The sequence below is a fragment of the Taudactylus pleione genome, unplaced genomic scaffold (genome assembly GCF_031769625.1).
Source record: "Taudactylus pleione unplaced genomic scaffold, aTauple2 ptg000152l, whole genome shotgun sequence".
Taxonomy (NCBI): domain Eukaryota; kingdom Metazoa; phylum Chordata; class Amphibia; order Anura; family Myobatrachidae; genus Taudactylus; species Taudactylus pleione.
The window spans coordinates 1216793-1232152 of record NW_028284554.1 but is presented as its reverse complement, the minus strand read 5'-3'; the positions used below and the strand labels follow the sequence as shown (position 1 = coordinate 1232152).

The window sequence follows — 15360 nt, the reverse complement described above, 5'->3', positions numbered from 1 at the left end:
GGTGTTAGACGTGCGTCCGGTATCCGCCATTAGTGCAGTGGGATTTAGACAATTGATGGAGGTAGTGTGTCCCCGGTTCCAAATCCCGTCTAGATTCCACCTGCATCCTCAAAGCAGCAGCGACAAGCGTGCGTCTGTCTGTTAAAGGGTGGTGACACCCTCAAAGTGTGCTACACAAACAATAAAAATATTCTTCTTTTTTTTTCTGTCTTTGTGAATTGTGTGGGCTGTAGCTGCAGCTCTTACAGTCTCCTTATCTCCGCGCCTCCTCCTGCTGTTACAGGAGTCGCAGGGCTGATATTGAGCGCTACAGCGCGGCACCCGGACCTCCCTCCCACTGCTATTACAGGAGGCGCAGGGCTGATACTGAGCGCTACAGCGCGGCACCCGGCTCTCCCTCCCACTGCTATTACAGGAGGCGCAGGGCTGATACTGAGTGCTACAGCGCGGCACCCGGCTCTCCCTCCCCCTGCTACAGGAGGCGCGGGGCTGATGACTGAGCGCTACAGCGCGGCACCTGACTCTCCCTCTCCCTGCTCATTAAGTGGCCTGGGGCAGATAATTAAGTGCGCTACCGTGCGTCTGCACCAGCTCTCCCTCTCCCCGCTGTACACGTGGTGAGGCGCACGGGGGGGAGGTTAATGGCAGACATCTTGTATAGCCCTTTAGGGCATAAAGAAGGGGCGGAGCTTAAAGGCAGCGCGGGTCTCTCTCCTCTATGCGGCAATGGCTGTATAACAGCGGGGCTGCCGTTCTCTCATACACAGCAGCTCATACTGCATCTCCATTACAAGAAGATTGCAGTGTAAGAGACACAGAAGGCTGGACTCCTCTGCTGCCATTCCTCTGCTGCAGGACAAGTACATCTCCTGATTACATCCTGGTAGAGAGGCTGTAAGTAACTGGGGTGTAAGTGCAGGGGAGTCTGATCTGTGGGAGGGGGGTTTCTCCTCTGTGTCCCACAGCCTTCGTGTTTTATCTTGTCTGTGTCATTTCTGTTTTAGGCTGTGTTTTCTCTGGGTGACTGTGTGTACCATGTCCAACAGAACCAAGGCTTCTCAAAAGCTGTTTGTCTGTTCTAAGTGTAACAACAAACAGACCAAGCCACATGCCACGTGGTCCAGCCTACGGCCACACCACCCTGAACACGCCCGATCTCTTCTGATCTCGGAAGCTAAGCAGGGCCAGACCTGGTTAGTACTTGGATGGGACCGCCTGGGAATACCAGGTGCTGTACGTTGTGTGATGCTAACAACGGATCCACAGATGGAGATTACTAACTCTCCTACACCGCCGTGGGCCACTGACGTGGTAGGAGTTATGTCAGACTTAGCAAAGTTGGCTGAGGCGCGCAGGTCTTAACCTCCCTGGATAGCTGGGTTAACCAAATCTCCTGCATACTTCACTTCCTACCAAAAAAAAAAAGAAACTGTCACAAAAGCGTACTCTTATGCCTGTTCTCCAGTCAGAAGAGTCGGTCGAAGAATTCCTCGATGCGCGGTACTTCTAAGACAGCATCTGTTGAGCAATGCAGCCAGATAAGCGGTTCCAAATTCCATGTAGATTTCCGTCTAGCTTCCCTTTTCCATCATCCATGATGGAGAAGTGGGAAACACCTCCTCCTATAGATGTGTCTGTTTCCCGTCTCTCTAAGAAAACAGCACTTCCGGTGTCGGGAGCTACTGTTTTAAAGGACCCTTCGGATCGTAGGTTGGAGACAACACTAAGATCTATATATACCGCAGCGGGAGCTCAACTTAGACCTACCCTTGTTACCGCCTGGGTTAACAAGGCTGTGGTTTGCTGGGCTGATCAATCAGATTAGTGCTCGCATATCTGCGTCTGCAATTTAGGATCCCTGAAGACCTTATACTGGACCTTCGTTTCATTCCTTTCGAGCCCTTTTGTGGTAGAGCCAGAAAGTTCCCACGCAACCGGAGGCGGCAGAGTTAAGTCGTCCTCACACGGTTCCACGTAGACCAGAGCCTAAACCAGTTGAGAAACAGGTGGCATGACGGTCTTCCGTCCCACCTGGGGTCTCCTGCGGTGGGAGCCCGCTTGCAAGAATTTCAACAGGTTTTTAACCAGACCTCTTCAGAACCGTGGATTCACAGTACCGAATAGACTTCGAAGCCCCCCCCCTCCACCTCGGTTCTTCACTATGAATTCTACAGGAGGCACTCAGGTCTCTAGGGTGTCATCTGTGCTATTTCCGGTTCCGGAGCAGTAGCGAGGTAAGGGGGTTTTACTCAAACCTGTTTGTAGTGCTCAAACCGGATGGTTCGGTCAGACCCATACTAAGCCTTAAGTCTTTAAACCTGTATCTGAAGATGTATCATCCAAACTCATGTCAGTCATGATCGCTCTCCTTCGGTCATCAGGAGTGAACATTGTGAGCTTGAAACCAGGGGAGTTCCTATTATCCCTGGATATCAAGGATGCTTATCTCCTTGTTCCCATTTGGGAACCACACCAGACGGGTTATCCTCGGCTCCCCAGCATAATCCCTTATTTGGACGATCTGTTGCTCAAGGCTCCATCGGTATCTTTTCTATTAGATATGCCTTACTGACCTATCACACTCTAACCCAACACGGTTGGATAATCAACTTCAAGAAGTCAAATCTCAATCCGTACCAGAAACTTCTATTTCTGGGCATGATATTGGATACGGAATCAGAGGATTTTTCTTCCAACAGACAAGGCCAGGGATATTCTCTTGTTAGTTCAGCTGGTCCTCAGAAAAAGGAAGATGTCAATGCTTCTTTGTCTGCGTCTCTTAGGAAGGATGGTAGCTGCCTTTGAGGCACTGAAGTTTGGTCGGCCCCAATCCAGGGTTCTTCAGCTGGACCTGTTAGCACAGGGATCAGGGTCTCATCTGCTTCTACATCGACAGATCCGTCTGAGCCCGGTTACCAGAGTGGCCCTTTTATGGTGGACGCAATCCACCAATTTTTTAGCGGGACGGAAATTCGGAGTGGGAGACTGGATCATCGTAACACGGATGCCTGCCTCCGAGGATGACAAGCAGTAGTCCTCGATTTCCACTTTCAGGGTAGATGGTCTCCTCTAGAACAGACGTGGCCCATAAATGTGTTGGAACTCAGAGCGATTTACAATGCTCTGATAGAGACAATAGAGTTTCTACAGGCTCGTCCTGTAAGAATTGAGGCCGACAACGCGATGGCCATCGCTTACATCAACCACCTAGGAGGAACTTGGAGTCGCATGGCTATGCGAGATGTAACTCAGATCCTCCGGTGGGCCGAGAACCAGTCAGTAATCCTGTCGGCGTCAGCGGTATTCATTCCGGGTGTGAACAACTGGGAAGCAGATTACCTAAATCGACAGGATGTCCATCCCGGAAAATGGATACTTCATCCATCGCGCTGATACGTCGATGGGGAGGTCCTCAGGTGGACCTCATGGCGTCACGACTGAATTGACAGCTCCCGGTATACGTGTCCAATACTCGAGATCCGCAAGCGGAAACTGTAGACGCTCTGACAAGTCCGTGGATCTACGACTTCGTTTACCTTTTTTCCTTCTATTCCGCTTCTTCCTCGTCTTCTACAAAGGATAAACAAGAGACAGCCTCTGTAATTCTCGTGGCACCGATCTGGCTTTGGAAGAAGTTGGTTGTCGGACCTTCGGTCCCTATTGTCGAATGATCCGTGGCCCCTTCCTCTGCGCCCGGATCTTCTACAGCAGGGCCCCTTTTCATACACCCCAACTTAGCACAACTGCGTTTCGCGGGGTGGCTCTTAAAACCGATATCCTAGGATGCAGAGGCATCCCAGACGTGGTTATTCCTACCATGATACGCGCCAGAAAGCCAGTTTCGGCTGTGCATTATCATCGCTTCTGGCGTGCTTATATCTCAAATGGTGTTCCAGTTGGTGTCTTCCGTCTAGGACTTTTCGTTTGTCTCGTTTCTACTTGTCCTTCGGACAGGTCTGGATTCTGGTCTTCATCTGGGAACCTTTAAAGGTGCAGGTTTGTGCCCTTTCCATTTTCTTTCAAGGGATATTGGCCCTCATTCCTGAGGTGCAGACGTTTCTTCTAGGGGTCTTGCGTGTGCAGGCTCCTTTTGTACCTCCAATAGCTCCTTGGGATCTAAACTTGGTGCTTCTGTTTCTTTAGTCGCCCATGTATGAACCTTTGGAGGAAGTTGATCTTAAGCACCAGTATTAAAAGACTGTCCTCCTCCTGACTCTTGCTTCGGCTCGTAGATTTTCAGATTTGGGTGATCTGTCTTATAGCCACCTAGGCTGGAACTCCGGACGGTACCGCCTTCCTTTGCAGGGTTGTGTCGGCTTTTCATTTCAATCAGCCTCTTGTGGTACAGTCGTCGGTGAAGGACTCTGGTGGTTCTTCTACCTTGGATATGGTTAGGGCTTTCCGCATCTATGTTGCCAGGACAGCGTCCCTTCGTAGTCTGAGTCGCTTTTTTGTCCTCTATGTTGTTGTTCGGAGGGGTTGGCCAGCGTCTAAGCAGATTTTGGCATGTTGCATTCGGCTGACTATTCATCAGCCTTATGTTAGTGCCGACCATGGGCTTCCTTCTTCCATTTTGGCTCATTCTACACTGTGGGTCATGGGCGATCAGTAGAGGAGCCTCCACGTCACAATTGTGTGCACGCCATTTGGTCTTCAGTTCTCACGTTCATCAAGTTTTACAAATATGGTACGTTTGCTGCTTCGGCATACCGTTCTGGCCGTCTAGTTCTGCAGGCGCCGCAGATCGCTCCCGCCCATTGGGAAAACTTTGGGACGTCCCCAGCGTAAGCACCTCCAGTGTCCCCTAGTGGATGAAAGAGAAAATGGGATTTTGGTACCTATCGGTAAATCCTTTTCACTGATTCCACAGGGGACACTGGACACCCACCTCTGCGCTCTTTGCCTGCCTGTTCGGCTTGTTCCGTATGCTGTATGATTCAGTTATTGTGTGTTCTTCTCTCCTTTTTATTACTCAGCTTGTTCTCCATCTCCTCTCGGTCTTCCATTTTCTAAACTGAGGGCTGATGGGGCATAGAGGGGGAGGAACTTCACACTTCTAAATTAATTAAAGTGCCGGCTCCAGTTATCCACGCCTCTATACCCCAGCGTAAGCACCTCCAGTGTCCCCTGTGGAATCAGAGAAAAGGATTTACCGGTAGGTACCAAAATCCCATTTTTCCATAAAACCGTACGTTTATTGACATTCAAAAAAAACAATGAATGAAAACAATTGACCAACAATTAAGTAAATTAATGTAATGATTGGCAACAATTGATTGACGTATGTTTGTCAAATGAGGAACAAGGCAATCAAAAAATGACAGGGCTACTTCTGGAAATTACTTGTGCAAGCGCAACCATCATCAAAAGACGAGTAGTGCTGAAGCTGCTGCCACTAGTCATGACATAGACGATGAAATGCCATCAACGTTGTCTGCCAAGGCCGATGCCCAATGTCATAGTAGAGGGCATATAAAATCTCAAATGGCAAAGTTCAGGAAAATGATCTTAAAAAATAAATTTAAATCGTCTGAGGAGAAATGTAAACTTGCCAATATGCCATTTACGACATGGAGTGGCAAGGAGCGGCTAAGGTCCTCCCCTATGTTCATGACTAGTGGTTCAGCTTCACATGACGATGGAAGCCCTCCTCCCACTACAAAAATCAAATGAGTTAAGCTGGCAAAAGCACAGCAAAGAACTGTTTTCTAATTCTAAGAAGATATTACAAATCTCCAAGGAGAGTCCAAGTTTGGCGACGGTTGCGATGCCTGCCCTTCCCAACACTGCATGGAAAGAGGTGGCTCCTTCCACCATTTGCACGCCCTCTGCAAGTGCTGGAAGGAGCACCCACAGTCCACTTGCTGATATTCAAATTGAAGATGTCACTGTTGAAGTACAACAGGATGAGGATATTGGTGTAACTAGCGTTGAGGAGGAAGTTGACCAGGAGGATTCTGTTGGTGAGGTGGTTTGTTTAAATCAGGCACCAGGGGAGACAATTGTTGTCCGTGGGATGAAATAGCTCATGGTCATGCCTGGGTAGACGACCAAACATTCCATCTCTTTGGTCTGGCAATATTTCTATCCAAATCCGGACAACAACTGTCTTGCCATATGCACCATATGTAAAGGTGGAATAAGTAGGGGTAGGGACGTTAACCACCTAGGAACATCCTCCCTTATACGTCACCTGCAGTGCATTCATAAAAAGTTACTGTCAAGTTCAGAAACTGTTGCTAAGACCGTAAGCAGTCCAGGGACACCTAAATCCCTTTTTCATGTTGTATCGAAGCGCCTGCAAACCACACCGTCAACTCCCTCCTCATCAATTTCCTCCTCAGTCAGGATCGGAAGTAGTCCTGCAGGCCATGGCACTGGCATGACTGACTCTCCTATCCCGGATTCCTCGGGAGGATCCTACATTTCTATGCCAACTGTTGCTGGGAGTCATTCATCATCCCAGAGAGGAAGTAGAAACACCACTACTTCTTTTACTAAGCAATTGACCCTCCAACAGTCCTTAGCGAGGAGGATGAAGTATGACAGCAGTCATCCTGAAGCAAAGCGGATAACTGAGGCCTTGACAGCTATGTTGGTGTTAGACATGCATCAGGTATCCGCCATTATTGCAGTGGGATGTAGACAATTGATGGAGGTAGTGTGTCCCCGGTACCAAATCCCATCTAGATTCCACTTGACTAGGCAGGCGATACCGAGAATGTACAGAGACGTTAGAAAAAGTGTCCTCAGTGTCCTAAAAAATGCGGTTGTACCCAATGTCCACTTAACCACAGACATGTGGACAAGTGGAACAGGGCAGACTAAGGACTATGTGACTGTGACAGCCCACTGGGTAGATGTATCGCCTTATGCAGCAACAACAGCAGCGTCATCAGTAGCAGCATCTCAGAAACGTCAGCTCATTCCAAGGCAGGCTACGTTGTGTATCACTGGTTTCAGTAAGAGGCACACCGCCGTCAACCTCTTAGAGAAACTGAGGGAAATCATCGCCCAATGGCTAACTTAGACTCTCCTGGGGATTTGTGATATCTGACAACGCCATCAATATTGTGCGGGCATTACATCTGGGCAAATTCCAGCACGTCCCATGTTTTGCTCACACGATAAATTTGGTGGTGCAGAATTTTCTGATAAAAACGACAGGGGCATGCAGGAGACGCTCGTCCAAACCAGCATTTTGAGGAGGGAGCTGCCACCTCTTATACATGGAGAAGTGTATTGTCTTTTATGAACTATGTTTATGGACACATTTGAACAGTAATTGGGTTATTAAAGTATCATGAAGCACCAGGTGCCTAGAATATTGTTTCTTCTATACACTTTTTGGTCAAACTAGGATGGGCTGCACCCTGATGGCTATTGTACATAATTGATATCACTTATATTATCTTGTCACTGTTTTAATTTTATTACTATTCACGTTATATATTTTTTGTTGTTACTCATTCTAAAATAGACTATGTTTAAAACATGTGGGCTAGGACCTAAAATGTTGGATGTTTGTAGGAAAATCTTTAATGAGGAAAATGCACCATCTATAGAACCTATCAGTGATAATATGGATACAATGTTTTGGAATTTAGAAAAATTGTTAACAAGGGAGATAAAAACCTGGTGGGATATTAAAGGTTTGGAACACTATTTACAGGTTAAAAGAATTCTGAGGGGACTTAGAATAAAAAAAAACAACTTTTGGCCTCGATAATAGTAACTTCATGGAGGAATGGGATAATACCCTACATGAATGCTCCATGAAATTGATTAAAATGATTGTACAAGAAAATAAATCAATGTTATCTGATATAGAGGAACAACTGAAAAATAGTGAAGTTATCATTAACAAGTGTAAAGACAGTGAGGAGTTCAAAATAAATGAAGCAGTCCTAAATAAAAAATTAGAAAGAACGGAAGAGGAGGTAATCAGGAATAAGGAGAAAAAATTTAATAGAGATAAACAAGATTATTTAACAAACAAAACTATAAATTGGTCCAGATTTGGTCCCTGCAATAGAGATATGAGTTACTGTAGGAAATATAAGCCTAGAGGAATAAATAACACCCAATACAAAAGACGCCCAACTTACACTATGGGTAAATCACCCAGACAAGAACATATTAGAACTAATAGATTTGCTGTCCTCAATAGATCAGAATTCTGTAGTGACAGTGATTTTTTTTATCCCCAACCACTACATAGAAATAGCATCACCACAAAAATGAAGGTGTGCAGAAGGAGGAGAAAATGGGAGGGAGAAAGAGAACAAAACAGAAGGTTCATCAGGTAATAGAACCCACTAAACAAGGAATCTTTAATTTATCCTCCCATCCCCTTTCCAAACCAGAACTTAACCTATTAAGCAAAGGCCTTTCATTTGCACCCACACAAAAGCCCAATAGATTTCAATTGTTTCTGGACCTAAATAAATTTGTTAGGAAACTAACACTAAAGAGACATTTTGCCAAAAATGGGAATGCCATTCATTTTGTGTCAACATCAAAGTCCTCATTAAAAAACACGTCCAAATTTTATCCACTAGAGTCCAAAGGCAACCATATCAATATTTTTTTACAAAATGGTTAAAAAAGATCTTATAGATACCCAAGTAACTGGTAGTATTCGGGGTAATCTCACTACCCTGAAAAACATGCCCTTAAAACCCTTAAAGAAAATGATGTGCTAGTATTTAAACCAGCAGACAAAGGAGGAGGATTAGTTATACAAAATAGAGAAGAGTATGTTAAGGAAGCCATGAGGTTACATAGTGACATTAATTCCTACAAACCACAACCCAAGTATCCAACAAAGATATGTAGAAGACCATAGGAAACTTTTACTTAAAGGTCTCCAGTTAGAACTACTCACCAAAGATGAATATCAGTATCTGTTAAACAATAACCCATTTATACCCATCTTTTACCAGTAGGCCCATCTTAGCAGGTATAGACTCTCTGACTGCTCACTGTTAGGTATATGTAGACATCTTCCTGAAAGATAAAGTACAACAACTTCCATCATACCTAAAATATACATTTAGTGTGTTGAAACTTATGTAGAATATCCAATGGAGAGAATCATTTTTGTGGGCTACCATTGATGTCTCCTCCCTATATACTTCAATAGAGCACGAGAAAGGTATATCAGCATGTCGAGAAATATTAGAACAAGACTCAGAATTAGCAGCACCACATGTCAACTTTATCTGTGATCTTGTCCAATTTATATTAACACAATTATTTTAATTTTTAGACAAATTTTATTTACAAACATGTGTAACTGCTATGGGTACAATATTTGCACATAGTTATGCAAATAAACTCATGGATAAATGGGAAGATTTGTACATATATAACAACAATCCTTTTAAGAATAATATTTATTTTTATAAATAAAAATATAAATATTGATGATATTTTATTGATTTGGGACGGCACAATGGAAGATTTTAACAGATTTACAGATTTTATTAATTCTAACAATTTTAATTTGAAATTTACCTCTAATGTAAATAGCCAACACATAGAGTTTTTAGATTTGGTCTTATCTAATGACGGTGATAAAGTGATAACTAAGAATTATATTAAACCTGTTGAAACTAACAGCTATTTACATTATAAAAGTGGGCATGTAAGAAGATGGAAAAACAATATCCCATTTTCACAGTTCTATATTAAACATAATTGTAGCACAGATCCACTTTGCAAAGAACAAATAGGACTATATGTAGAAAGATTAAGAGAACGTCAATATCCTGAAAACATCATGGCTGATGCTGTCGTTAGATGTGACAACCTAAGTAGGGATGAGTTACTGGAGAACACTAATCAAAAGAGATATGAAAAATTAACAAGTAGCCTTCATTACGCAATACAACTGTGAAGAAAAAAGGATCAGGGGTACGATTAAGAAACACTGGAACATATTGAAAATGGACTCTTTATTAGTTGAAATATTACCAGTACAACCTCAAAACATCTTTAAAAAATCTAGAAAACTTAAGGAAATTCTTGCACCAAGTCTATTACCAGCTAAACAAGTAAGGGAAAATATAGCAACAAAATGTGTGGGTGCCTTTAAATGTGGTGACTGCATTGTATGCAAATATCTCCAACCCAATAGGAAAATCTTTTTTAATCATGATAATCATAGGAATATCATATGAAACACTTTGTGAATTGCAATACTACCTCGGTGATTTATGTTATAGAATGTCCCTGTGGACTTAAATATGTAGGGAAAACCAACGTCCACTTAAACTTCGGATACAGGAACATTTTTACCAATTTATTTATTTATTAACCATTTCTTATATAGCGCAGAAAATTCCGTAGATACATCAAAAACAAGTTATCTACCCACTCAGTTTCCAGACATTTTTTAACGAATCATAATTCCTCAGTAGATAATATGAAATTCAGGGCTATTGAACATGTTACCACGGATCCAAATGAGAAATGTACTGGATTTACGAACTTAACACACTATCTTCACATGGTCTGAATGAAAGCTATGAGATTGCTCCATTTCTATAAAGAAATAGTCAGAGTATCTACTCATATGAGCTACACCATCAAGATACCTACGACCATACCACACTGAAAGTGCCCAATCTCATTTGATCTTGGAAGCTTTACTGTGTTGGGCCTGGTCAGTACTGGGATGGAAGACCACCCGGGAATACCAGGAGCAGTAGATATATCAAACAGTGATCTCATGGAAAAAGGCCTGATATTCTTTTAGAAGCAATCTCTTGATAAAGATCAAATAAAGATGTGTGTTATACTTGGAATGATGGATGTGAAGAATATCCGCTTTGTTTTCTTTTTTTTATATTTTCTATATTATCATGATTGTGTTTGTACATATATATGTTCATTCCTCATGTTTTTTATGTTTTATATGTATCTATATTTCTATATCTTAAAGACAAAAACTAAATACTGAGAGACTTCACAACTAATAGATATAGAGGTATCTTTGGACCTGATTCATTAGAAAATGTTTTTATTGTCAGTTCCCAATGACGTCTTTTTGTAAATTCTAACAATAACATATCACAATACAGTGATAATTTTATCTTTCTTGTATTTATAAATTTTTAAGCAAATATATTTATGTGTTACTTTTTATGTACATGTAAAAGTTATTTATATCTATCTTCTTTCCAATGACTAATCATTTCTTATTTTTTATTCTCTATTTATCCACTCACTCTATTATGGATCCAAAAACACACCATGTGGGACTAAGTGAAGTTCACATAATAACTATGGACAGAACAAATACTATGGACACATATAGCTGAATTACTGTATCTTTTATTGGAGCTGGCTATTTCCATGATAAGTGTCCTTGACAACCTCTTCTGTAGCTACACATCACTAACCAGGAAGCCACTGCCTGGAGCTTGCGGTTCACGTGCGGCTCACTGTACATGTGACTTCCAGTTTAATGAGGTCGATGACGATACTACTTCCGGGAATGTGGTCCACATGCGCTCCACAGTGGGGGATCCTTCCGGACTGTCAATGGACGATGCCAGCAAAGATCTAGAGAGGTCTGCGCTTTAAGTACTCGGCCATCTTTGCTGGGACACTGTATTGGATTAGATACAAACGGAACCTCTGGATGACCACTTCTGGTTACGGGTGCTCCAGAACAGATGAAATGCGTCTGAACCTCCTCCACCTACCAATATATGGACTAAAAACAAACTATCCTATTGAGGGACTGCACTACCTAGCACTTTATGTGCCTTTTTTACTCAGCTAAGTCTTATTTCATTTTTTATAAAAGCTATCTTTTTATCTTTATTGTATGCCGTATTCCTCGCCTATTTTATAAATGTTCTTGTTCTGTATCCCCATTTTTTGTCTATTTTTATATATCCCCCTTTTTTTCCCTGTTATTATTATAATAAATGCCGTTTTTTTCCATATAAACCATATTCAGTTTTTTTATTATTATTATTGATTTTTTTCCACAAGAAGAGGGCAAAACATTGACTAGCCTACATAATACTGGACTCTAACAATTTTATTATTTATTATTTTTTATTCATCATTTTTATCTTTTTGGTTATTTTTGCACATTGGAACACTTTTCCCTGAAACCAGGAATATATCCACTACAATCTCTTCAAAGAAAATATCTGGTACACATATAAAAGGATTACCTGTTGTATGTCTACCCCTATTTACTTCATTTATTACACTATCAGGTGCTTTTTCCTCTCCCTCACTTTCCAGCTTAACAAATATATAAATGAATGTACAATAGACTGCTTCTAATGTGATTATCATTGTAGGTTAAACAATTAGTGTACTAATTCATTAATTAGAGTAATAATGCAATATAACCCTATGTATTATATATACATTGATCCCCTTTATGGAACCACTCACACACATGCACGTATAATCTGTTTAAAATTAGGGGTGAGCGGGTTCGGATTTCTGAAATCCGAACCCCCCCGAGCCCCCCCGATCCGAGTCCGATCCGAGTCAGGCTCGACTTTTCCCGCCTGACTCGGATCTGACATCGAGGCAAAACGTCATCATCCCGCCTTCCGAGTCTCGCGGGTTTTGGATCCTATATAAGGTACCCGCGTCGGCGCCATTTTCTCACTCGGCTGTGGACAGTGAAGAGGGAGGGTGGGAGTTAGTGCTGTGTAGTGTAGTGTAGTGTAGTGCTGCTGTTGTCCACTACTTCAAAGTCCATAGGGGCTGGCTGTGTTGTGCTGTGCTGCTGTTGTTAATAGGGGCTGTGTCCACTACTTCAAAGTCCATAGGGGCTGGCTGGACTGTGTTGTGCAGTCAGTTCTCCATAGGGGCTGTGTCCACTCCAAAGTCCTGTGCAGTGTCCCAGTCCTAAAGGGGTGCTGTAGTGTTGTCCAGGGGGTGCTCTGTCCATCAGGGGTGCTCCCCCCAAGTGCTAAAAAAATAATATATTTTCTGTGTTTGTGAATTGTGTGCGCAGTAGCCGCACGTGCATCAACAAAGTAGTGCCAAGCGTGCGCCTGTGTCATAAGTAAAGGGCCGGCTGGCTTGACCGTTAAAGGGTGCTGTAACCCCCGAAAGTACACTCCAGTCCAAACCAAAAAAAAATTATTTTCTGTGTTTGTGAATTGTGTGCGCAGTAGCCGCACGTGCATCAACAAAGTAGTGCCAAGCGTGCGCCTGTGTCATAAGTAAAGGGCCGGCTGGCTTGACCGTTAAGGGTGCTGTAACCCCCGAAAGTACACTCCAGTCCAAACCAAAAAAAAAATTATTTTCTGTGTTTGTGAATTGTGTGCGCAGTAGCCGCACGTGCATCAACAAAGTAGTGCCAAGCGTGCGCCTGTGTCCCATAAGTAAAAGGCCGGCTGGCTTGTCCGTTAAAGGGTGCTGTAACCCCCGAAAGTACACTCCAGTCCAAACCAAAAAAAAAATTATTTTCTGTGTTTGTGAATTGTGTGCGCAGTAGCCGCACGTGCATCAACAAAGTAGTGCCAAGCGTGCGCCTGTGTCATAAGTAAAGGGCCGGCTGGCTTGACCGTTAAGGGTGCTGTAACCCCCGAAAGTACACTCCAGTCCAAACCAAAAAAAAAATTATTTTCTGTGTTTGTGAATTGTGTGCGCAGTAGCCGCACGTGCATCAACAAAGTAGTGCCAAGCGTGCGCCTGTGTCATAAGTAAAGGGCCGGCTGGCTTGACCGTTAAAGGGTGCTGTAACCCCCAAAGTACACTCCAGTCCAAACCAAAAAAAAAATTATTTTCTGTGTTTGTGAATTGTGTGCGCAGTAGCCGCACGTGCATCAACAAAGTAGTGCCAAGCGTGCGCCTGTGTCATAAGTAAAGGGCCGGCTGGCTTGACCGTTAAAGGGTGCTGTAACCCCCGAAAGTACACTCCAGTCCAAACCAAAAAAAAATTATTTTCTGTGTTTGTGAATTGTGTGCGCAGTAGCCGCACGTGCATCAACAAAGTAGTGCCAAGCGTGCGCCTGTGTCATAAGTAAAGGGCCGGCTGGCTTGACCGTTAAGGGTGCTGTAACCCCCGAGAGTACACTCCAGTCCAAACCAAAAAAAAAATTATTTTCTGTGTTTGTGAATTGTGTGCGCAGTAGCCGCACGTGCATCAACAAAGTAGTGCCAAGCGTGCGCCTGTGTCATAAGTAAAGGGCCGGCTGGCTTGACCGTTAAAGGGTGCTGTAACCCCCGAAAGTACACTCCAGTCCAAACCAAAAAAAAATTATTTTCTGTGTTTGTGAATTGTGTGCGCAGTAGCCGCACGTGCATCAACAAAGTAGTGCCAAGCGTGCGCCTGTGTCATAAGTAAAGGGCCGGCTGGCTTGACCGTTAAAGGGTGCTGTAACCCCCGAAAGTACACTCCAGTCCAAACCAAAAAAAAATTATTTTCTGTGTTTGTGAATTGTGTGCGCAGTAGCCGCACGTGCATCAACAAAGTAGTGCCAAGCGTGCGCCTGTGTCATAAGTAAAGGGCCGGCTGGCTTGACCGTTAAGGGTGCTGTAACCCCCGAGAGTACACTCCAGTCCAAACCAAAAAAAAAATTATTTTCTGTGTTTGTGAATTGTGTGCGCAGTAGCCGCACGTGCATCAACAAAGTAGTGCCAAGCGTGCGCCTGTGTCATAAGTAAAGGGCCGGCTGGCTTGACCGTTAAAGGGTGCTGTAACCCCCGAAAGTACACTCCAGTCCAAACCAAAAAAAAATTATTTTCTGTGTTTGTGAATTGTGTGCGCAGTAGCCGCACGTGCATCAACAAAGTAGTGCCAAGCGTGCGCCTGTGTCATAAGTAAAGGGCCGGCTGGCTTGACCGTTAAGGGTGCTGTAACCCCCGAGAGTACACTCCAGTCCAAACCAAAAAAAAAATTATTTTCTGTGTTTGTGAATTGTGTGCGCAGTAGCCGCACGTGCATCAACAAAGTAGTGCCAAGCGTGCGCCTGTGTCATAAGTAAAGGGCTGGCTGGCTTGACCTTTAAAGGGTGCTGTAACCCCCGAAAGTACACTCCAGTCCAAACCAAAAAAAAATTATTTTCTGTGTTTGTGAATTGTGTGCGCAGTAGCCGCACGTGCATCAACAAAGTAGTGCCAAGCGTGCGCCTGTGTCATAAGTAAAGGGCTGGCTGGCTTGACCGTTAAGGGTGCTGTAACCCCCGAAAGTACACTCCAGTCCAAACCAAAAAAAAAATTATTTTCTGTGTTTGTGAATTGTGTGCGCAGTAGCCGCACGTGCTTCAACAAAGTAGTGCCAAGCGTGCGCCTGTGTCATAAGTAAAGGGCCGGCTGGCTTGACCGTTAAAGGGTGCTGTAACCCCCGAAAGTACACTCCAGTCCAAA

The 15360-nt window shown here is 43.6% G+C and overlaps 2 pseudogenes; both read left to right on the top strand.

Annotated features, from left to right (window-relative positions):
* The first annotated feature begins 1123 nt into the window (after positions 1–1123).
* On the top strand, positions 1124–1240 carry LOC148522180 (5S ribosomal RNA; annotated as a pseudogene).
* A 9359-nt stretch (positions 1241–10599) lies between these two features.
* LOC148522179 (5S ribosomal RNA) lies at positions 10600–10718 on the top strand (annotated as a pseudogene).
* The last annotated feature ends 4642 nt before the right edge of the window (positions 10719–15360 follow it).